The 24573-nt window shown below is 47.3% G+C and overlaps 1 protein-coding gene and 1 long non-coding RNA gene across 4 annotated transcripts in view; one reads left to right on the top strand and one right to left on the bottom strand.

Moving 5' to 3' along the window:
- The window catches only part of LOC106745830 (UPF0489 protein C5orf22 homolog), a 717157-nt gene that overhangs the window by 326680 nt on the left and 365904 nt on the right, over nt 1-24573 (bottom strand). The window lies entirely within an intron of this gene.
- The window catches only part of LOC106745846, a 299346-nt gene continuing 279030 nt past the window's right edge, over nt 4258-24573 (top strand). For all 3 annotated transcript variants that reach the window (XR_001374561.1, XR_001374563.1, XR_001374562.1), the window contains exon 1: nt 4258-4359. This is a non-coding gene — a long non-coding RNA (uncharacterized LOC106745846). The remainder of the gene's footprint in view (nt 4360-24573) is intronic.

Raw genomic sequence — 24573 nt, 5'->3', positions numbered from 1 at the left:
GGATGTTACGCGTCATCATCGTCGAGGCGCGCAAACCGCTACCGACGCAATTAAGGCGGCCGAGGCGGATGACAAGATTCCCCGGTGTGTACGGCGCAGCGACGAAAATCCTTCCCTCGGCGTTCGCGCGCGACGGTTAATGCAGGAAACGTCCGCCAGTAATTCACAGCCCTTTGTCGTGTCCCGCGTTATTGTTGGCTCGAGCGAGCCTCACCCGGCGACGGGAGAATCGTTCGTGAGCGACCGCCGCCTAGCCGCTAGCCGTGGCTAGCTTTAACAGTGTATTCACCTCGTGGTTTATTTGCCGATGTAATTGCCATCGGGCGCGCCATTCTCCACACCTGGTGGAGTGGCCCATACCTTTGGTAGTCGCGGTCGGCTCTCTCTCTCTCTCTCTTTCGCACACGAAAGCTTCTGCCTACGTGCGTACGAGCGACGCGGCGCACACACGGCGCCGGGTGCAACGTACGTACGTACGGTAAGTGCGCGGCTGCTGCGGTGCCAGGACGTGTGGTAAGTACGCGGAGCGGCCGTGTTTCACGCGTGCACACGCGAACCCGTGGAACGACGCATGTACCGTCGCCGACGACGAATTCTAGCTCGTGCGTGTCTCGCGCCGCATACGTGAAATTCGTGAGTACGCCCGTGGAGCGTGAATCCGGCTTAATGGAGCGTGATAAGCTGCGGTGCAGCGATCGGTAGATGTATATATATATATAAGATAGGGATAAGTGAAATAACATATGTTCATGGCGCGCACGGTGGGTCTTTGCGAGGTACGCCCGGGCGCAGTATTTCCCGCGGTCGTCGGGATGGAAAGTTCTTAAGGAGAGGAAAGTAGCGAGCTTGAGTAACCGAGCCTCGTTATACATGCGTGTATTATCTTTGGGTAAGGTCGAGAAAGCCGAGGCTGATTTATGCTGCCACTGTTAAAGAATTATAAGATTACATCTACATTTCTTGCACCGTTAATTTTGGCCCACTAACTGGCGGGCGAATTATCTGACGCTGATTTAGGGGATGTATTGTCCGTAACTGAAAATAATGAGAAAAATTAAACAGATTGCAAAAATCTACGTTGTATTTTAAAGTGATATCGATAGTTTGACAATAATTCACGGCCTGGATCCGAAGTTATCTCGTTTTAAAGGAGGTTGAAACGTAAAATGAGTTTAATAAGATTCGATGAAACTTGCATTGTCTATACATTGAAATATTATCTAACTTATTGCTTGTGTTACTAGAAAAAGATTGATCATTCGAAAGTTGAGATATTTTCAACTAACGTTGACATTTTCCATACGCGTTTCTTGAGACTAGCATGCTATTTTTAAATACCACTTTTAATATTTTCTAAACTAAAAATAAGATTTTAATGAAAAACTACTATGACATCAAAGATTATAACATGCAAACTAATTATACGTAAATTTCCGAGTTATTGACCATTTTGTTTTAAAGATACAGCAGTGTAAAGTTTCGAACTCGATTGCGCTTATATGCTTTCCGGTGAAGTTGAAATATGAAACGAGAAAATCCAAACCAAGCTCTGTCGTAAAGATAATCCAATGGACTTCTCTATGTTAGTCTCAACGCTTCCATAATGACCGTTAATGAGCTAATTAAATGATTTCGATTGGCGTCTCGCCGATCGTTCGCTCGAACGTATCTTTATTAACATCTACCGTGTCCATTAATACGAGAAAGACGCGGCGCTCTCGACGTCTCGAAGATTGAATGCACGCCTCGAGACCGCGTATATACGCTCACACTGACATTTGCACTCCCATGCATCCCCGGCCGCGTAGATACGGCCGTTAAATACGTACTTATACACGTAAACGGAGTTCACGGAGTCACATACGCGCGCAAAGCCCCCCACTTCGCGTGCACGGCGCACACCGAGAGCTTCCACGTGTACGCCGTCGTCCGTGCAAGCTTCCGGGTCGTCGGTCGGTCGGTCGGAGGTACAACACGGGACGCAGTCGGCGAGGAACTCCCCGAAGTGAGTGAGTGAGAGAGAGAGAGCGTAAAAAGATTAGAGAATGCGACGAAAGAGGTATGTGGGAAACACGAACATAATGAGCAACCGGTGACGTACGTCACCGTCCACTCGGCTGGAAGAACAATGGCACTCGGCTCTCTTCTGAGGAAACAATTTAAGCAACCAACTCAAGGGAGATGGGAGCTGAGGGAGGGAGGGAGGGAGGGAGAAGGTTCGCGCGTCGAGGATAATCCCTCAACTTCCGCATCCTCGGACTTCCACCGGCTCCCCTTGCCCCTCCGCGCTTAGCTTGTCGCTAATCTCGACCGCCTCGCGCGCTTCCTCCCGCCGCGTATTTTCGCCACAAATCGCCCGATCATCCCCCTCGTCGTGACCCTTTAACCTGCGAGAAATCCGCGGAAATACTATTAGCTCGTGGTTGCACTCGCGGGCCGAGGGGGAGGGGGGAGAAGGAGGCGAGCATGGTCACGGTTGAAACGTTCCACACGAGGAACGATCTTGTACCGCGAGATGATAACGAAAGAATAGACTCTCTCTCTCTCGCGTGCACATTGCTGCGTACCTCTTGCGACCGACGCGTTCCATGTGAGATTGTCTCCTCACTCTCTCCCTCTCTCTCTCTCTCTCTGTCTTCCGGCTCGCCTCCTCGCGATCGACCGCGGTCGATTAATCGTCGCGAGCGGAACAAACTCATTTCGAATACCGGCCATTAAATCGTTCGTCTCTAATTAGATCTCCCGGCGGCGGCGACGGGGTTCATCGGGGAACGCGATACAGCCGCGGTATTCCTACAATGCCGGCTGTAAAACACACGATCCCGTCGTAGCGATAATCGAGGTCCTCGCGAGCGCATGCCCTCGCCGGCATGAATATCGAGATGCCGCGTCAGGTTGAGCGAGCGCGTGCACTCCGAAGCGGATCTTACGTTTCTATGAAGCATCGATAGATTCGTGTGTGAAAGGAAGCTCGGTGGCGACCGACAATCGTCAAGGGCTGCCCTCGCTCGTCCGCGAACGCGGGGCATCCCGATATTCCTCCGAAGAGGGGGCTCTTCATTCAATCTTCCCGATCATCCCGCGGATCGAGATGACCCGCCGCGGTTCACTCTCGGAGGACCCGGTAACGATCGCTCGGATCCCGTGGCTCTCCGCGCTTGTGCGGCTTGTACCGGGCGGGAAGGATACCCGGCGAGAGGTAACTGATTGCTTTTGCCTCGCGGAAAGGACCTAACGGGAAGGTTCATCCCGGCGAGCGTGCGCGAGCCTTGAGAGGCCGCGCGCGCGGCAGGCGTCCTTAATGAGAAAATACGTATTGTGCAAACGGTCGGATCAATCCTTATTTGTGCATTACGGACGGCTGGGACTGTCGGTTCGAAACCTAACGAGACCGCGCGAATTTCACGGCACACAGTCTTTCCGAGTCGAAATCCAGATCCTACCTTCGACCTGAGAATTCCGCTTAACGTCTAATTGGATGTTTTGAAGTAGGGCTGCGCTATTCGTTCGGATTTGTAGAACCCACGAGTAACATTTAGTGCGCTTTCTGCCATTAAGAGGCGCTAAGTAGGACTAAGGTTTCCGTAAAAATGCAACTGTTCACGTTGATCTTCGAAAACCTACGGGTGTAAGAAAATCCGGGTCGAAAGTGAGTCTAAAATTTCAACTCAGGTTTACTTTGAGCGGACATCTCTCGTTGTTCGTTCTCACACGTTCTCGGGACGAGTCTGGTAAGAGTTAACACGTTCGCAATTCGTACAAGAAGAGGTCTCGTACGTTATCCATCTTTATCCGCGGCTATCTTGAAAGCTCCGGTCGGCCGCAAAGATCCGAGCGGAGTCGATCGGAGACGAACGCCGGGACGGCGGCGAGCGTTTAGGAACTGTCTCCCTCGATCGCGATCTATCGATTGTACGAGTATATCCTGGCGGAGCCAAACGGTGCCGCAGTGTCGAGAGATAAGGCGGTTACGAAACGGGAAGAGAGATCGTTCGGTTTTCTCGTGCGGACCCTCCGCCGCGTCCAAGTTGCACTCGTGCAGGCAGGTAGGCTGGCTGGTAGGTAGGCAGGGCTTACACAATGACAGGCAACGCGCGTACGTGTCCGCCCGTTGCACACTCGTGGGCTCGCGGAGAGCCGCGGTGTGATGCAGCGGCGAGCTCTTACACACGCGCGTGAGCATTACGTCGGCGGCACATTGCGACACCCAGGTGTGTTTTGCAATGCGTTCCCCGATAGTCGATACCGAACCACCGGCGTTCGCGCTCCTATCGGGGTGTCTAAAACCGCCGCGCATAGGAGCCGCATTCAGCGGCCGTGTAAACACCGCGTCGAGCCTCCTCGAGAATCCTTATTCCGGTATCTCGCTTATCCGCTACCTACCTACCTGCCGGCCGGCGTATTACGCCGCGAGTGTGTTCGTTAACCGGTCCTTTTTGCGGCAGAAGAGAGAAGGGGAAAGCGAGTAGCGTGGTAGGACATTTCACGGCAGGCTGAAGACGGCATTAATTTTACTCGCTGCGCTCGATTGAATGATCGCCAATATTGTTATCAACTATTGAAAGTTACATTTGCGATAACTTCCTTTCTTTTACCGGGCATTGTCTCGAGCGGTGTAAGTTTTTTCTCGCCGTGCTACGATAAAGATTACTCTCTAATTCGAATATGTTTGTAGAATGTAATATTTTATATGTACGGGATGTTTCATAACACGTGAGCGTAATTTCAGAAATGAACATAAATTCATTTCTGATTCGGGACGTAAAAATCGCACGAAGTTCATGTAAACATCTGTCCCATCTGACCATGTATGTATATATATATATGTATACATAAAATATTGTATTATATATTCGTTCCATTAGAGAGAATAATTCCCAAGAATTACTTTGAACGAATAGTTTTTCAATTCCTGCTGTTGTGTCAAGTGAAATACACAATGTTAAATGTGCAGAACATGCAACAAATAATTTTCGCAAGATTCATAGTGATCGCCGTCACGCATGACTCCGTGATTGGAAACAACCCGAGAGAGGGAGCGCAGAGAATTCCCTTGAATTCAAAAGAATCGATGAACATGTAGAACGCGCGCCGCTCGGTACATCAAGCGTACCGATTATGAAAGGAATAATTTCACTTTACGTTGCGTTGCGAAATACAAAACCCCGCTGTTTTTGCGGTACGTTCAGCGACGTTTAGCTAACCTATCACGTTAAGTTAAGTTGAAGGATTAATGGCGAAAGTCGATGAAGAATGACTGGCGTATCCTGTAATTCCATATGAAACAACAGACGCGTTAGCCATGGAAAACAAACAACTCGTTTCCATTAAGCAGCACGTGTTATCGTACGCGATCGCGATATCGCCATAGTTCGAGATTTTGCCTCGGAGTTATATCGCATTAAGTTGAGGGGCACGGTATACTATTAAATTACGAATTAAAATAATTGCAGCTCTCTGCGCGCGCTCACCGCGAACGGATATCAGCGTGTATCAAACATGCGCGTCCGCGCGCGCGGCATGATCGGCGCCGGCTTTAAAGAGCTCCAGGGCGGATTCTACGCGCCTACTTGACGAGGTTGTTCGTGTATCTGAAATTAAAGGTAAGAACTTGCCACACGATAAACACACGGTGGACGCTCCGTCGCTGCGCGAGCGCGATGCGTTCGCGTATTCGGCGGAATGCGATCGTTTATCAACGCGAGTACCCGAGTCGAAATTTGAAATTCCACGTCAAGTCTTCAAGCGGGGAAAAAAGAAACAAGTACTTGTAGCACTTGTAGCATCAGAGGGGCGCTACAAAGGGAATTTAGTCCTCCGGAGCCCAAATTTTAGTTCTATGCTGAGTCTTCGAGTGGTCTTCCATTAGTACCAGAGGAGCACAATGGAAGACCTTAGGACACTTAATAACAGAACTAGATTAGACTTAAACCAAGAGTAAAATTTCGATTTTGAGACCTGATTGTCGAACGACGAATTGACGATTTCACATTCACACGACGTGACGCAGTCGCGTAAAATAAACGAGAAACGCGCGAAGAAAAATAAGATCACAATTACGTCGTCACTCGAGAATAACTCGTGAGCTTCCAGTTTTTCGTTTTAACAGTTTCCCGGTAAACGTGCGGTAAACAGTAAAAAAGTTTGACAAAAATAGTTAATAAACATGTAGCGCTCGGAATCGCAATCATCGTAAATCGTGTCTATTTTCTTCCTTCCGAAAATCACAATCGTAACTGGAGCAACTGGAGCAAGACAAATAACACCTGATTTATTTCCTCGGCATTAATTAATATTCGTTATAATTTTGTTTAAATCGACGGAGTAATTACAGGTTTTATACATGAACAAGACAATAATTTATAATCCCGGATGGCGCGGCAGCGAGTGTGCCGCAAATATCCTCTGGTATAATTAAAAACTGCTCGAAGCGATCGATCGACTCGCGGCAAGTAAGTAGACGCGACTAGTGCCGCGCGAAATGCGAAACGCTAATGAGACCCCGATGTCGCAAATATTTGAGGGAAAGTGGCGGTTAACCTTTCCGATCGATAAATCGAATTCCCATTAATGCTGATTACACCCGCGGCTCGGCCCGTCCTTTAACGCTCCTCGCGTTCGGATACCGCGTGTCTTCCTCCTCCTTCTTCGCATACGCGATACCATCTTTACGCGAAAAGGCATAAATTCCTGCGGCTATCTTGATCCCCGTTCGTTACACTCACCGGTGCCGATAAAGTCATTAGGGGACACTTAATAAATAGACTGAAACAGCCTGGATAAATTTCATCCGCGTTCCGTACGGCTTTTTATCCGGGGCGATGTACACGTGTCCTCACTCGTCGTAAACATCTCGAACGTGAACAATCGTGGACGGTCCTTTGACCGTATCGTTGCTTTCGTTAACCAATTAATGAATAATTTCGAAAAGCGATAATCGTACGAACGAGTAAAAAAAGTATCCTTTTAAATTAGTTATATATATCTGTCACTTCACGCGGAGGGTTGGTCAGCGCCTTTTTCTCGCCTAGAAATTCATCGTCGTTGTCTGGTAAAGTGCAGAGGGACGGCGATGTTGCGATCGCCAGTCGTTCAGGGCGTAGGCACAGCTTTTCCGTTATGTATACGCTTGAAACGAAACTACTTAGAGTCTCGTCCCTCTCCGTTGGTCTCGCTCACTCATTCTTCCCCCTCCGTCCTTCTTTCTTCTCGTCCCATTTCGTCTCTCCGCTGTTCCTTCTTCTCGCTCTCCCAACCCATCTGTAGTTGCTACACGTGTGCATTATACGTGCGTGATGCACCGAGAAGCAAAGAGAAAGGGAGAGGATCGTATCTCATCAACTCCCCCTCCGGCTCCCTCTCCTTCTCTCTTTCTCACCACCGTGGATATCGTCCTCATACATTTTCATTCGGTCTTAGTACTCAAAAGAAGCGGAGGAGGAAGAGAAGGAAGAAAGGGGTGAGAAGGGCGCAGAGGAGGTTTGAGGGAAGAAGCTAGAAGAAAGAAATCAGAGCTCGAAAAGGCGGATAGGCCTCAGCCTTGTTTCTAGGGGCCTTTCTTAATAAGGACGCCTTCTTGTCGCCGGTGCTAATCACGTCGACCTTACTAGGACGCGGACTTACCGAAATCGAGCACACTTTTCGTTCTTCCTCTTACTCTCTTCACGCTAGCGATTCGGTTTATGGTCGTATACCCGTGCAACCATATTGAGCCTCTTTAGTCGAGACGAGTCGGTCGTAGAAATTTATACGCTTGTGCATCGAGAGAAAAATATAATTTCGTGTTTGTAACTATAATCATTATAGCGTAAGAATTATAGTCACAGAAGAATCAATTTTCTAGCAAGTGTTACTATAGTGTCAGTGATAATAACTTTACACAAATGTTGTTATTACTATTTTTAAGATAAAACCATGAAATAATAGAGCCGAGGCCGAAAATAACTATAATTTCTTTCAGTGTATATATTCTAAAGTTCAGCAAGGTTTAGATTAAACTCCGCGTCGCTTCACGCGTGTAGAAATTACACACTCTAGGATAAAATGGAAATTTATATAAAATATATGAATTATGCGCATTTATATGCATTTACGTAAAACATAAATTATCGAGATAAATTAAGTTATTGTTATGCGCGAATGTGGAATATATTGAATACATTGAATAATGTTGAATATAATATTATGTTCCATGCGTACTAGTTATGCGATATATTTAATTCCATAGACTATTAAAACACCATGCATTTATGCAATATCGAGACGCATTAATACGATACAGAAGTAAAGCGAGAAGAAAAGTCTGAAACTCGAAGCAACGCGTAAGTCTCGTTCCCGCGCCGTGGAATATCGCGGTGACGGGCTCGAGATTTTACGTCTTTTCGCGCGAGTTCGAGCGGAGTAACAAGCGCGAAGGACAGATAGACAAGCAGAAGGCGTCAATTGCAGCGCGCTCTTCATTGCGATCACATAAGCTCGTTATAACTGATTTATGTTTAATATAATTGCGCCAGCGTTCTCGGAACTTGTCCGACGCACCGAAAAGTGCTGGGTGATGAATGATGGTCCGATGTTACTCGCTCGCATGGTCCTGGAGGACGAGAAGATGATGATGGAGAGTAGAAAGGACGAGGATGGGAAGGGCCGTTAGGGCGGAGTTGAGCCTTATCGCCTTCGCTGGGCGTATAACGCGGGACATTCGGAAGAAAGAGAGAATTCGCGTCGATTCGCGAAAGATTTCATCGAGAAAGCAATCGTACCTCTGAAACCGTCGCGAGCGAATCGTAATAAATCCTTTAACGCAATACGGATGTACACGGAGAAAATGTAGTAAAAATTACTACGAAAATTAATACCCGAGGACGTCGTAAACGATGATCTAATAGCGCGAACGAAGTCGAATTGTACGAAAACAAATGCCAATTTCATGATCTAAGACACGTTCTTGCACAATGAATACTCCGATCAAATCAGAGCTACACGTAGGTCTTTTTAGATTATTACATTATGCGTTTTTTTTCACACAATTACATTCGTGAAATTGAAAAATAGGAATATTCCGTGTCTCCAAAATTTATGAGAAAGATTTAAAAGGTTCACATTACGTATGTTACGACAATGGCGCAGAAAATAACAAAATATCAAATCTATAAAAGTCGATAGATACCATTTCTAGCTCTGACTGTTGCTACGTCTTTTATCAGTTACCAATAGAAACGATTGCCGCAGTTTTGTTTCTTTTTTGTCCGTTCTGTGTATATTCTTCGGTCGTCTGGTCCGCACGATAAGGATTATCATAGTTAGTTATCATAGTAAAGGCGGAGATAAAAAAAATCGTACGGTGCGACCGGTTACTGGTGTTCTTCAGACTATTAAGTACCTAGTAGCGCGCAGACGCGAACAAAATTTACATGGAACTGCAGACGGAGGTACGATAAAATTTGGAAATCATATTTGTGATAATCATAAATGCCATCGTGCTATTTTACGCAACGATTGATTTGCAATGGTTACGTCATTATCAAGAATAATAGTTGCGTTATTAATAGCAACGCTAAATAGCGACAAAGGACGGAAAGAAATCGAATAAATGAATTGCGTCGACATCGAGAATAGTATACATCGTACGATGGATATCTGCAAAGCCGAGGATTGCATTATTATTTTAGCTTTCGGCCGGTTTAATCTTTTATAAATATGGAACCTAGTGCGATCACGCCGAGCCATTCGACACGAACCATCAGTGGGCGGTCACGTGTTAATGTTTCAGAATTATCGTCGCAACTGCTGCATTGATAGCACGACGGACGATCAAACATGGTTCTGTTTACCCACACATGCACACGCACGACACAAACGTGCACGTACGCATACCTTTGAACTTTCGTTCGCGTATAAAATCAAAATCCCCGCTAATGTAGCTAATAAGGTAAATTTCAACATCGGGGAAAAAACTTAATTACAAGCACACCCGACGTACACCCGATGTGCACGGTAAACTGAACTGCCTCTTTTTTCGTGCGGCGCAAACGAAGCGTGTAGGGAAATAATGGTTCGCACGTTTCCTGACTTCGATAGTTCCCTCGCGGGGAAAAAATATTTGCTCCCGCAGCTAAAATGCAGCTTGTCCGTATAATACAATTAAAATTTAGTTGCCAGACTTTGCTTTCGGCTGGGGAATTAATGTTTACAACTTACTACTACTAGTCGAACACAGCTATGAGAAGGAAATAAGGAATTAGTTCCCAACTAAAAACTAGGTTTGGTAACTAAATTTCAGTCGTGCTATATGGATAGCTAGTATTCACCTCTGTGAGAGCTAATCCTTTCTTTCCGAGCTTTCGTGTATCGGACAACTCGCGCGTCTCCTCGTACCGTCCCGATAAAAGTAAAAGAAAGAAAGAAAGAAAGAAAGAAAGAACAAATCGCGCTTTAGTCACGCCGAAGCCGCGCTCTCGTGCGACAAATTTTATGCCATCGTCAAGTCAAGTACACTTCGGGAGTGTTATTTCTACGATTTCTCGGCGCCACCACGACTATCCTTCTTGCCGCGGAGGCGCTCCAACCGTGGGTCTCGAGCTCTTCGTGAGCCGCGTACGGTCGGGCAATAATTGGAAATCGACGTTAGCCCCGACTGTCGCAGTACATCCCGACTAAGCCTATCGCAGGTATTACGACTGATTGTGAACACAATAGCGGTAATATCTCCTGATTTAGTGACGGGCGCGGCTAGATAGCCAAGGCGAGCGTTCCATTACCGGAGCCCGGCTTCTCTCTCTCTCTCTCTCTCTCTCTCTCCTTTCTATTTCTCTCCCGGCTCATCAAATCCGTCTCCTTTACCTACGCGAACTTCGCCTCACGTGGGTTCCTGAGGAAACGTACGGTGCCTCGTAATAAAATGCAGACGCGACGCGCATAACGCATAAATAACACCGTGCGGCAGCAAATTGAAGGAGAATCCACCGTCTGGCCTTATCCGTAGCGACAAGGCCATACGTCCTCGCCTGTTACGCCGATCGAAGGTGACGCGCGCGCGCGACTCCACGCGTGGTCTACCGGCTGAATCCCTGCGGAACGATCTCCTTTGCGCGAGATCTCCGGCGACGCTTGTGGGAAACGCGCGGAGTCGGGGGGACCGTCCCGCGATAATTGGCCTCGCGGACCGCCACATAACCGCTTCTCTGAAAAGTCCAACTTTGACTTGAGGGATTCTATGCCAAACGTACAATTGATCGTAATGAGATAATCTAGTTTGGTACTACTTTGAGTATACTAATCGGAACTTATGTCGTACATGGGAAAATGTAGGAAAATTTCCACGCGGGTGGAGGTTCCATTAGCGATGCGGAAGGTATTCGATGAATTTTCGCTTAATTTCCGTGGTCTCACGCGCGCACGTGTGCGAAATCTCGCGCGGGTAGCAGCGAAGTCGCTGCCAACCGCGACATAAATAACTTTCGATAAGCTCGGCTGGACAGGCTTCCGCTACCAGGTTCCTCTTCACGTTCTACGCGAGCATCGACATGCGCGTTCTGAGCGTGACACCTCGCAGCAACGAGAATCCCTCCTTAGCGTTTTTGTCCGTCGAATAGTTTTTTTTCTTTCTTTCTCAAGAGCTAATCGCGCGCGCGCGCGATGTAATACTTCGTATTATACGTTTACATTTGATCACGACGACGTCGACCGTTCGAGCAGAAAGCCTTCGGCGGATTATTATTACATAAGTCGACGGAACGTCGGTGTTTGATGATGAAGTTATTAGAGAAAGAGAGAGAAAAATAGGGAATGTTATCGTAATGTAAAGATGTACGATTTGTACTTACTTATTATTAGGTTTCTCAATTACCGGCACACAGGGCAGAGTTAACTGAGGATAATAAATCATTACTCGGGAATCATCGGTGTCGCATTAAAGATAAATTACACGCGCGGTCTTTCAAAATATCGAGAGGTATCTCTCTCCGTCTCGCGTATTATCGTCGTATATCATGACGATTAGATAATTCCAGCGAAATTCGCTCTTACAGAAGTTAAAGAGGCTTACGATGGCTTTAATTTATATGGGAATCGAACATCTACTTTGCGTCTCCAATAAGTAGCGATCGTAGTTGTACTTTCCTGCTCGTGGTTTCGAAAGGGGAGCCTTCGGAAAAAGTGCGAATTCCCAAGTATAGAATTTTACGGCTTTGAGTGGAAGGTCGCTGAGCAAACTCGAAAGAGGTCGAGCCGACTGCTCAAGGCGCCCGAGCAGGTGTGAAACGTTCGAAACGTGGAAAAATCGGGACGGACTCGAATCGAAATTTTAGTCCTACATTAAGTCTATTTAGTTCTACATTAAGTCTTCAAAAGTCTTCTATCGTGTTTCCTTGATGCCGCAAATGGAAAGTTATTTCCATTTTCTCCGCATGAAGACATAATGAAAATGTTTAACTTCCCTCCGGGAGGTTTAAATCCCCTTTACAGAATTATCAAAGGAGCATTGTTAGTTTCCACGAATGGGAAATTATTTCCGTTGTCTCTACTTAAAGATTTAAATCCATATTCTGAATTCACTTTTATCAGTAAAAATGCCTCTAAAAGTGGCTTAGGAACCATCCGATTGGCCGAGAAGTCACATTTAATGTACCTTTATCGATGAAAGTAAATTCAGAATGTGGGCCATGATATAAAATTAGTAGACCTAATATAGGACTGAAATTCGACTCGGAGAGTCCGAATCCGAGTGGAAATTTTAAATTCCACGTTAAGTCTTCAAATGAAGAAAACGGAAAGAAGTTCCCGCTTGTAGCATCAATAAATGCTCTTTTAATGCTACAAAGAGAATTTACTCTTCTAGAATCTAAATTGTAGTTCTACGTTAAATCTTGAAGTGGAGAAAATGACGATGACTTTCCTGTTTGCAACACCGAAGGAACACATCGGAAGATCTTTGAGCACTTAATGTAGAACCAAATTAGGCTTAAAGCAGGATTTAAATTTCGAGCCGGTAAGGGAGTGAGGGAAATCCCTCGACTCGGAGGAAGTTTCGCGCGACGAAGTGAGACGGCGTAATGACTGTAATCGGACGGTCGATCGTCGTGTCGCACTTCGAGATAGCGATAGCGCCTTCGATGTTAAGCTCGCTTGTCACACGCGGTGCGTTGTTCCGTTCCGCGTGGCGAAATAATTTGCGCCTGTATACGTCAACAACTACGTTCGCCCGATACACCGGCCTGCGAGTACAAGCGGTACCCTATTTGTAAATGTCAAATTGCAAATTGTCCGCGTATTATGCGCGTTTTACCTCCGTGCCGGAGTATTCGCCGAGTGTATCTCGCGCAGGCCTATCCGCATCTAATTATCCGACAAGAGCTCTCGCGAACATCGAATTCGAACTTTAATTCGATAAAATAGCCGAGATGCTCGCTGAACGTCGCAGCTATTGCGCAATGCAATTAAATCAAATGCGCCCGTAAAGGTTCCCACAGGCTCGCTACGTTCTAATGTCACTCCCTTGTTCGCGCATAGCGTAGCGTCGCCGAAAAGTCGCGGGTAATCATGGAGAGGTTCGCGGAAAGAAACGCTCCTTAAACCCGTAAATATCGGAATCGACATTTCGGCCCTACATCGGAAGCTTTTAATCGATCACAGTTACGCAAGAAGAATGTAACCCACAAAATTATGATTATTGAGATTTTGTTACCGATGAGCGGTTTATGCCTTTAACAAGTCTTTCTGCATAAAACGAAAAGATCCGAACTTAATGAGCGTCTAAAATTAATTAAGAAACGGTTTTTAATCGAGTGAACATCGCTTGTATGGTAATAATACCTTCCTCCGTGTAAGGGCGTCGAAGTAACATCGAAATCCCGACTCGGGATACGTGCCGAACTCGTAATTACGTGCCAAACGCGCGGATTCGTTATCTCCCCGCAAATGTCAGCGCGCTTTCTTCCCCGTTATTCATCGTGCGCGCGCGTCGTTCTTCTTTTCAATTTCATACGTGGATTACGCAATTCCACGCGTATACTATTTGTGTACGCACGCAATTTATCCCGCGTGGGCGCGGGAGATTGGATGCAAATCCGAGACATAAATCTGTCGTGAGGTCGATCAATTTTCTGTGTCAACCTACACGATTCTTGCGAAACGTAGCGCGTGCCGTAATGATGCTTACTCTCGAAAAGTCTCAGCTGCGCTCCGCCGTCCCGTAGACGCGGACGCCACGTCCCGGACGATTGTTTTTCCCCCCGATTATTATTGCACATTCTCGAGCGCGAATAGTTTTATGCACACGCGACGGGGACGATTTATGGCGCGGCGCGGTTATCGACGCGTCGGCCGACCGGCTGGGCGATGTGGAAACCGACGAGAACGCGGTTAATTCGCGTCACCGACCAGGGAGAAGAGTCGAAACGTCGTTAATCGTCGCGGTCGCTCGGGGTTGCGCTCGAGAAGCTCGCTAACGGAGACGTATTAATGGTTCGTTAAAGTCGCCGCGGCGAGTTTCGCCGCAGTGGCGAGTTTTATTTGCAAATGTCAGGTATTGTCGGTGCGTATTTCTTTTTTCCTCTCTCTCTCTCTCTCTTTTCTCGTCATCGACGGAGGTGCGCCGGAGTCATTTGTTAAACGATGACCGCGCGCGCACTGGCCGCTCGGTATTATTTATGCGGCGATTGATTCTCGTTTTCTGACGAAGCGAGACGTCACCGCTTGCTGATTGCGATACGAGATATGTCGACTTCGCTGAGAAATTAACTTCGCTCTCTCCCGCGCGGTAAGGACCCGAGCGGAATGTATATCTAGTCGGCCTACGTCGAAGCTGGTAACTAGCTGGTAACAGGCCAGATTAAATTTTCTAGCTCGTCACTGGTTCGTTACCGGCTGGTTATTCGCTAAAATCGGTTTTGCGATCCAGCCGGCGAAGCAAAAAATATAGAAGCATTTTGAGCTAGATATATGGTTAATATAAATTGTCACTAATTCATGATTAATAATAAACCAATACGAGCGTGAGTGTTACAGTTTGAATTATTTGAAAATAAAAAAAGGTCTCTTCATTTCGATCGAAGGTACACTATTCGTAACTTTACACAAGGAGTATCAGGGATCTGACAGAGCGATACAATATGAAACGCAAAACGCAATTCGAGCTTATTCAATGCGAATAACGATCGACCCGACGAATCTCTATATTTATCATAAAATATACATCGCGATAACGCGATCAACGTCCGCGGTTTGCGCGGAAAAATATTCCCAACGTTCCGACGGGCTAAAGTTGGAGGGCAAATAAATCATTAATGAGTCCCTTTTTCGTCTGGCGCGCGCGCGTGCGCGCACGCCGGTGCGAACGTTCAGTTTTCGTGGTTGTTCCGCGTATAGCCGGGCTCGCAGCGCGTGCAATATCGCCCGTGTAAACGCAATCACGAAATTTGCTTCAATAACAGCATTCGACAGGGCGGACGCATATTGGTGCAACGGATGGTTCGTTAATGGTAAAACGTTATTTTATCAGTGACGTTGTTTGTTTAACGTGCACGGATATCGTGATCGTATTATTCCATTTCACAGAAAACCAATCGCACGTATCTTCGCGATATTTTATTCGATTGCATTTGCGCGCGTCTGTTTATTTATACAATCACATTAAAAAGAAAGGACGGACCGGGCGAGGATGGGGGGAGAGCGAGCGGCGGGGGAGTGAGCGGTCGCGGATAAATAATAACGCCGCATTTTATATAAAACAATGTCGTGAATACCGCCATTACATTTTAATGACGTAACGACATGAATTACGCGAGCGGCTAAAAAGGAAATGAACTGTTTTTGTGAAAATTATGAAATTATAAAAGGGAGAGGGAAGGAGGCAGAGAGAGGGATGTACATTACCTGCCGTAATATTGTGAATTTTCCGTTCAAATTTGCCGTTTTTTAACACACAAAAGATCCGCCACGAAATTTCCCATTTTTCAAAGCGCAAACACAAAAGACCGGCCGCAAGTTTTTTTTTTTTCGTTTTTATTCTTTATCACGTGAAATAAGTTGTGCTAACGGCAGTTGCTGCATATTACACGACTTCGTCGGACAAATTATTCACGACGACAACGCAGGGACACGATGTGCTCTGCACGCTTCGTCGTCGACGCGCGTTCCAACTTTCAACGCATCGCTCCCCACCCTTCCCCGACACGTCGCTCTCGTTTATTAGCCGTTAACCACACCCGTAATACGCGTTGATGGACAGCTCCGTGCGCTGTCCACGGTGCCGAGGCGATTAATTCGGCGACGCAATACGGAGGATGCAAAAACTCGAAAGAGCCCGTCGTCGTTGTTGTCGTTGTCGTCGTCGTCGTCTGGCGCCGCTCGGTCTTGCGCTAATTGACCATATTATGGAAAATAGGAGGGTCAAGTACCCGTGCGACCCGATGATGTCATCGCCGCGGACAACCGGCGGGCTCCTCTCGTATGGCGAATATCGTGAAAGAGCAGGCTTTTAGTGCCGACTTTTCCAAAGTTTATCGTGCATCGGAGTCGCGCGCATCCCGTGCAAAACGTGACATACAAGTAAATCATAAAGCGAGATTTAACGCTTGGCAAGGGCCGGCGATGCCGGAGGATGGAACGGACGGGGGAATCGGTCGCGGTAGTAATAAACATTTATTGCTCGCCGCACGGAGAAACGGGCGTGAACATACGCGCGAGGCAAGAAAACCGTAAACACGCTCGTTTTCCGCCGAACCAACAACAATCCTCTCGCGATCGTCTCCAGGTCGCGAAATAATACGTACTTCACCGCGCGTCAGAACTCGCTTCGGAAAAGCGCGATACACGGGGCCGGCGTTGCGAGAGGTAATCTAAACTGTCGCGAAAACAAGTTTTATTTCCACGAGAACCCGGAGAGTGTAACTTCCCTCGGCTCGAATAATCGGAACAAAAATTACCCGGCTGCACGCCGGAACAGCCGTGAAACATATTCGCGGGAATTAACGGTCGCGAAATATTCATATTCGCGGAATTAATATTCGCGAAATACCTATTTTCCACGGTAGAAATTTTATTAACGAAGTCGTTAATAGAAATAATGCGTTTAATGTTACTGGCAGCCAAATTCATCAAGGGCGTATGTGAACTTCACTGACAGGCTCACAGGATGAATTCGACGTGAAAAAAATTAAATCAACATTTTAGTATCTCTCCTCAAATGCTTGGTTTTTCCGAGGCGTAGTTGCCGCAATTATTTTCATAGTACGGTTTGAAAGTAAGACATAAAGAATGGTATAAACGACACAAATTCGCTCTCGGAGCTTTATTAAGGAAAATAGCAAAAAATATATATACAGAACGCTTACATTTTACAAATTCAGCGGCAGAATTCGGGAAAGAGGTGACTGTAGGGACTATAAGGGGATTTTGGAGAATAGTTCATTGACTGTTGAGAAAAAGAGACAAAAGGTGACTTAAGTGACCGGATGATAGCGCAGTTTACTAAGACTCTTATTTATTTTCCGACATAGTTTCTGTTCTGTAAATTCGTCGGTAGAGTTCAGATGCATCCTGCACGATAAACTAAACATGCCGCGGCCTTTCGCGATGCATATCTATTCCCACGTAAAGATAAGAGTCGCGAGCGCGAATCACAAATCCATAGCGTCGAAATCGGTGAACTTACTTGGCAGCCGGAGATGAAAACTTGGCGGACGGCTGCTGCTAAGCGCGATCGCGCGTCCTTTTTTCCGCAATTTCTCTCAATGCCGCAGTTCCTTCTTCGTGCGGCCGGATTACAAACGACGATTACACGCAATGAGAGAAAGGAGACAAAAGGGAAGGTGTACGTACGCGCGCCTATGTGTGTGTGTAGGGTAATAACGTTCCGTATCCTGATTCCGTGGATTTATGGGCACGATTTCAGATTCGAAATAATTGATAGAAGGAAACCGCAATGAAACGAAACGGAATGGAATATCGGACGGGGCTCGTTCGGGCCCAGGAGTTGGGGAGGGTGCTCGATTAGTTCCCGCCTTGCCCAGTGCTCCGGCTGCGATTTATTGCCTGAAACCGTCAGCCGGGGCCGTTTATGAGACCGGCCCGAATACCGAGCGGTCCGCCGGTTACCGATTTTAAACAAACGATAATTGCCGGTTATGCGCGCGATTACGGCACCTCGTCGTTTTCCACATGCGTGCAGCTTCCGTTTGACGATACGCGACCGCTTTGGAAACGGCTGTCAGCGCGTACGATTAATTTCCTGTAGGCCTCGGCCGGAATCTCCGTCTGGAATCGCACGTACCCCCTCTTTCGCAACGCCGGCTAAATATCAAACCCGCGCCGTTTCGCAATCGACTCGAGTCGGAGGAAGAGGAGAGGGCTCGATCGCTCTCCAAGAGAGTTAATATCAATGATATCGCGTGCCGGATCACGAAACATACGAACGTTTCTCCTTATCTCGATGTTTTATAAGCAAGGGGGAACAAATTGAGGATACACACGCCGTCCTCTCGTCGTTAAGCTCCACATTTTCGTGAAGGATTAATAATGTCTCTCATCATTTAAACGCACAAGTTACCAGAATGCCATTGAATGTTTGTGAAACAGGGATACCCAGCCCTATCGCGACGCCTTCTTTGCGAACGCTACCATTCAGTTTCGAGACCGTTATTAACTCTTCGCGACAGAGTTTCCTTCCTTATAATTCACGACAATACGCGATCGCATAAATTGCAAAAATATGAGACTGCATATTCTGCGTCCCGATATTCTATTCTATTTCATTTCGTCGCAGCCTCCTTCTGTCAATCGTTCCGGATCTGAAGTCGTGTTCACAGAATCAGGATACAGATACGTTAATTTTCCGCATCAGCGACGTATCGGCGAGACGGCACGTTCGCGATCCAGATCGATCGCTCGAGATCGGCAGTTAGTGCGTCGGTGGTGTTCCAGATAATATGAACGTACCCTTATTCCCCCCCCCCCCGCCANCCCTTTTTCCCCCCCCCCCGCCATGTCGCTCGCGGCCACCCACTCGTTCAGTCCGATTGCAGCAGCCTTGAGGTTCGCAGTCTGACGAACCAAGGTCGCTGCTCTCGGCGGCTCGTAACGAGGGAGTACGTACAATCACTTTCGGATCGAACGGCGGTCCTTCTGATATTACGTAGCGGCTAAGTAGAAAAAGCCCCCATAAGCGACAAGAACCCGACGACAAATCGCCGGCGTTCTATCCGTGAATTACGCGGCTTCATTGCGTCGGAGGGTGCTGCTCCTTGTGCGGAACATTACTCGCGCCCCGTTGTTTACCTCGAGCGATACTAAGATTGTCACGACACCTCGGGTGACTCGAAGTCGCACGTTTTGGAAATGAAATCCTCCAAGAAATGAAGAACGGGGATGCAGCACGTGACTAAATACATTTTTTTACATTTCTTATATTTTCTCATTTCATTCCCACGAAAGCGTATGTCGTACATCAGCGCTGTCATTCAATCACTTAAGTCACTTTTTATCACTTTTTTGGACAAGTCATTAAAAAACTCACTATCGTTCAAAATGGATCAATATAGCTTCTGAGCTGCCGTTAAATTTGCTCCGAGTGTGTTATCTTCTTCCGTTACGCGGCTTTCTTCCGAGACAAGAGAGTCGATTTGACCGAAGGACAAACCGATAGTCGGAAGTGAGCGAGCAATTATTGTTCACAGAATGCGCTTCGACATTCCAACAGCCCGTTGCCCGTGGAATCCGTCTCGTCGATCACTTACAACGACCCACGATCGCGGTTTACATTTGTGTACTTTACTTCAACTCGATACTTCGACAAATTACTATAATTGAGGCGCGTGATGTCTTGAATAAACTCATTTACCTATCTACCTATTTATTCGTCCAATTTGCATACTTATTCCATAAAATAGACGCACTTACCAGCCGGATTGCATGATAATGCGCTCCACATTACGCACGCATCGTGTATACACATTTTTCATCATGAGAAAACGCAACGCCCACCAGCGAGATTGGAAGTTTGATTACTCTTCTTATCCACATCCGACATCATGTGATCTTTCCGACATCTTTCACGGAAGAATGTACGTGCGTAAGGTTAAATTTCAAACAACATCTCAGCGTTAACACCTTAAGGACAGAATGTGTCAAAAAAAAAAAAGTTCGAAATTTGTCGTCGGAAATATATAAGTCGCGGTACTAACTTATCGGAGTTTTCTGTTTCCTCGATCTTACGCACGTGTGCGTAAGATTGAAAATCATGCGAGCAATTGCGGTCGGGAGACGCCTGATACACCTGGTGCGTAGCTTGTCTTGATTGTCGAGCGCGCGAGGCATCGCGAGAGCGCGTCGCGCTTTCCCGACGACGCGGTGCGTGCACGCGCGTAGCTACGCGCGCATTGTGTTAATATCTCGTTGTCAGCGGCGACCGGGGCGGCGGGGCCGGACTGATATACTGCCGACACACCCGTCACATTGCGATACGAGAGATATGGCCTGGCAAAGACCGTGCCTGCGACCGTGCGCGTACGTGCGTGCGTATTTGTATGCACGTAGGCAAATAAAGCGCGGCGGCGCAATGCGCGCTACTGGAAATACGCGCGGCATGATCCGGAGGCGCGAGTGGTGGGTGCACGTGTGCCTTCGATGTTCGCCGGGCGAAACACACTTACGTAGGAGGGAGGCGACGGCAGGAGGTGTTGCTTAATTAAAAGCTCTTGCGCGCTTTCGGTGTCATTTCAGACGATGAATGTTCACATGTCGAGTGGGAAAAAAGCTCGCGAGCGTACAGTTGGCGCACGCACAACGCGTTACGCACACGGAAAAGAAATAGTCTTGAATCAATGGCAGATAATATTCTCACATTTCTCACGTACAAGCAAGGATATTATAATATTCTTCGAAGATTTTCAAACCAAGATTAAAAGTCTTCTGAGAGGATCATAATATTCTTACGTACAAGAATATCTATCATTTATTGGAGATTAATTTTCCCGCGTACATCGAAATATTAATTATAGTTATTCTTGCCTCAGCTGTAATAATAACCCCTTTTTTATGGTTTTAGCTGCAAAAATAGTGGTAACAATGTGTGAGGTTATTATCACCTATAGTAACACTCACGAGAAAAATGACTTCATCTACGATTCTTTTACTACGTTGAAAAGTATATTTGATTAAATTTGCCTGGCAGTGGACAATCAAACGCATTTTGGTTCGAGGAAACAACATTTCCATTTCTCATGAATGAAATTTATTAGTTCTTATAACCAGAAGTTCTGTCTCCTTCGACCGAAACGCGTTTGGTTGTCAGGTAGATCCGATTATACTCATTTCTCCCAGTTACTGGCTACAGGCTGGAAATCGTGTAACTCCCCCCCTCCCGTCTTGGGAATGGTACAGCGTACAAGATACCGACCGTGATAAAGTTCATTTCTCCTCGTTTCTCGATTTCCCACTGATCTCGGCATCTGGAGACACGAAGTGGTGGTGCGCACGGGATAAATCATAGAGAGATCAACTGCACTGTTCTAAACCGGTGAACGCGAAATTCGCAAAATACGGGTAACAAAAGTGGATAAATTTCCCCGGTCTCAGAGAGAGAGAGAGAGAGAGAGAGTGGCACAGAGTGCGCGTTTCGCGCGGTAATTGAATCGCACGCGGGATCGACCGATATCAACGATATCAGATGCGGTATCAGCGGGCAGTTAATTAAAGTAGTATAAGCGAGACCGACACGGTACGGTAGTATTAAGCTCTAATAAATTTCCGAGTTTTAGCACCGGGTATCGGCACCTTTACACATCTCCCGCCCGTTAATCGAATTACACGCGAGGAGGGATCGATATCGCGCGCGCGGTATCGGCGGGGAATTAATCATTCGCCGGGCCGATCTCGTTTCTTACGCGCGCCACCGATAATAAGCCGGAATCGTCGGCTTTCGTCGGGGACGATAAGCTATCGCGAAAAATCACAGTGCGCGACGTGTTTATCGACGAGCGAATCGCAGGAACCACCCCACGTCGGCGGGATCGTTCGTCGGGGCGCGTTAATTATTCGAGAAAATCGATAGTCGCGCGCGATCCGAGTAAAGGCGCGCGCCTTCGCGGCGTACGAAAAAGGAGAGGTAAGAGGTGTGCATAAGGTACATAGAGCGTGCAAAAGGGCCGAATGGATGGACGTGACGCGGGCGCAATCAATCATTCGAGGGATTTACGGGCTCGCGAAGAATGAAGAGGCGAGAGTACACGAGCGTGTGTACACGGACACGTATGTATGCGTGTGTATACGTGAGCATGTTGCGCGGTGGGCAGGCCGGCCGGCCGACTGTTAAGAAATTTTCGATGATGAAACACTCGCGCGGCCGCGAGAGGGAACGGATCGTTGGTAGGCATTTAGATGATTCCGAGAGATTAGCGGACACATGTGTGTGTGTGTATAGGTCGTTGAGATCCCGTCCCGGAGAGAAGGCGCGCGCTCGGTAGGCTTAACAAAAGCCCCCGCCGCTGACACGGGCGACGGGTCGCTCGACGATTAAGATAATTGCGCTTGTCCGCGCGGAATGCGTAAAAACGCGCGCGGAAATAGAAACGGGCCGAGATCCGCGGCGATTCCAACGGCCGTCGTGCGCGCACCTCGCAGACGATAACACGGTACACACGAAGAGCGATCGACACGTTCACCGCCACGAGGATTTCTTCTTGACGCCATTTCGTAATTACCTAGCTCTGTTCTATTATTTTATCACGCGCTGATTAATCATATTTATGTATCAGCGGAAATTGCAGGGGAGAAAAAAAGAGAAACCCGCGTGAGTTGATTCGTAATTCGCAACGGAATCGAGAGCTCTTTTCGCACGCCGGACAAGTCGTATTTGTCAGCCGAAAGCGGCGTTAAACACTCGGCTAAATTCACCGTCGGCTTTCGTAACAGTCGCGGATACATATTATCGCCCGATAAAATATATCAATCGCCGCGGCCCGGCTAATGGATACACATTTCGCGCGCATTCAATCACGGCCGATTATCGACCGCGGTATTTCGAGTCTGTATTTACGGTAAAATTGATCGATCGCGGCGGGGCGTTGAGGCGCGTCTCGGCGGGAACGTTCACTTTCCACCGCGATGGAAGGTGCGAACGCGCATTCCCTCCTTCCCGTGTCGAGCGGAAAAGGCGAACGCATTTTCCGAGCGGCACACGAGTCGCACGGACACCCGAAGCGAGAGCACAACGTCGCCTCGACGAATCACACACCGGTTCTCTTGCGCTCTCTAAACCTCGTTTTCCCCTTTTTCAGGGCGTGGGCGGTAGCCACGTTCCAGCGCGCGTTCGCGCGCACGGCACGCGGTTTGTTTTTACAAACGAAAGGACGTAATCATAATGGGCGACTTCCACCTTCGGTCGGCTCCTACCTTGGCCGAATTCCATCGAACGCCTACTTCCTGTCGAGCCTCTGAATACAATCTACTGCACTCCGGCGTGCCACGATTTCCTCTCTGCTCCCCTCCCTCCTCTCCGGTCCTCCTCGCGCGGCCCCTTTGTCGTCGAGACCTCTCCTTTTCTCTCTCTCTCTCTTCCTTTCTCTCTCGCGTCGTTACGATTATTTTCTCTCTTGCGGTTGTAAATTTATAAAGTCGACCGCGTAACCGCCGGCCCTCTTTGTACCGAGCCTCGTCGCGGAGAGTAGCTCTTTTAAACATCCTTTCGCGTATCAAGCCCGACCGAAACGAGACACGTCCGTCTCTTTGTTTCACGAGCGAATGTGACATTCCTATCACGACGACGACGGAACGAACGGCTGACGTTCGAGAACGATAATACGCTCGTCTCTCTCTCTCTCTCTCTCTCTTTTTGCGACGCGAATGAAATTGTTGCCGATAAATCTGCGCGCACGATGGACGCTCGTACTTTTCGAACGCCCAGTTATAATGTTGATGTACTCTACTGCATTGCACGTGTAGTGCACGTGTAGATGTATACGTATAATTGCAGTCTTTGATCATAATTTGCGTCACGGGCTCTACCCTTATGGTTGCCTGCTCGCCGCAACATCCATCGTTTCGCCGCGTCATGCGCCGTTCTGCAGGACGAGAAGCCGCGTGATAACTTTATGACACAAAACCGGGCGACCACAATAGCGCGGACGTTGACTTTTCATCTCTCTCATCGGCGCTTTTCATTGTCGACGGAAGAGTTGTCGCGGATTTTATATACAAGACGAAGATACATAAATCGAAAATAATATTGCCTTACAATGGAATTTATCGATGAAAAAAATTTTCTTAATTCAATCGCATAGGGTAAAAAACATGTTTTACTTGTGTTCAAGTCGATCTTTGTTTTTGTATTAAATTTTTAACATATGCGTGTATTGTACAATTTAACATATTGCATTTACGTTAATATTTAGCGTTGAATTGATATTCAACACTTGTTAGAAGAATACATTTTACATTTCAATGTTGATCTTGTTCACTCAGATGGATGCACGCTTTCACCATTCAAACTAACCGTTTTCGCGAGTTGAAAACGCCAAATATATTTTTGTAAAGGATACTTTAGATTTGAGCTCATTTACACAGTAAATATTACAGAGTATC

The sequence above is a fragment of the Dinoponera quadriceps genome, unplaced genomic scaffold, assembly GCF_001313825.1.
Source record: "Dinoponera quadriceps isolate SergipeBrazil2010 unplaced genomic scaffold, ASM131382v1 scaffold120, whole genome shotgun sequence".
In the NCBI taxonomy this organism is placed as follows: Eukaryota; Metazoa; Arthropoda; class Insecta; order Hymenoptera; family Formicidae; genus Dinoponera; species Dinoponera quadriceps.
The sequence above is the reverse complement of the archived record's forward strand: the minus strand, read 5'-3'. Positions and strand labels throughout refer to the sequence as shown.